A 757-nucleotide genomic window follows, 5' to 3' on the forward strand; every position below is an offset into this window, starting at 1 on the left:
GAACTGTTTGAAATTATGGATTCTACAGGGCACATTCTATAAGAAAATTTTGTTTCCTGGTCGATCTGAGACAATTTTTTTTTCGGGGCTCAAAAAACGGCAGTGTATAACCTTCCTTTTTTTTACCAAAAATCGACTACACCAAAATTTCTCGGGAAAACACTTTTTCTTGTTAATTTGGGGGGTAGAATCCAAAACAATTCATACTTTTTCGATTAGACTTTTCAATCAAAAGTTATAGACTAGAAACCATTTTCGAAAGAAAATTTAAAGGGCTGTAACTTTTGAACTAGTAGCCCTATCTTCGAACTGTTTGAAATTATGGATACTACAGGGTACATTCTATAAGAAAATTTTTTTTTCGGTCGATCTGAGACAATTTTTTTTTCGGGGCTCAAAAAAAGGCAGTGTATAACCTTCCCTTTTTACCAAAAATCGACTACACCAAAATTTCTCGGGAAAACACTTTTTCTTACTAATTTTGGGGAGTAGAATCCAAAACAATTCGTACTTTTTCGATTAGACTTCTCAATCAAAAGTTATAGACTAGAAACCAATTTCGAAAGAAAATTCAAAGGGCTGTAACTTTTAAACTAGTAGCCCAATCTTGGAACTGTTTGAAATTATGGATTCTACAGGCCACATTCTATAAGAAATTTTTTTTTCCGGGTCGATCTGAGACAATTTTTTTTTCGCGGCTCAAAAAAAGGCAGTGTACTTCCTTCTTTACCAAAATTCGACTACACAAAAATTTCTC

This window comes from Photinus pyralis, unplaced genomic scaffold (assembly GCF_008802855.1).
Source record: "Photinus pyralis isolate 1611_PpyrPB1 unplaced genomic scaffold, Ppyr1.3 Ppyr1.4_LG10, whole genome shotgun sequence".
Lineage (NCBI taxonomy): Eukaryota > Metazoa > Arthropoda > Insecta > Coleoptera > Lampyridae > Photinus > Photinus pyralis.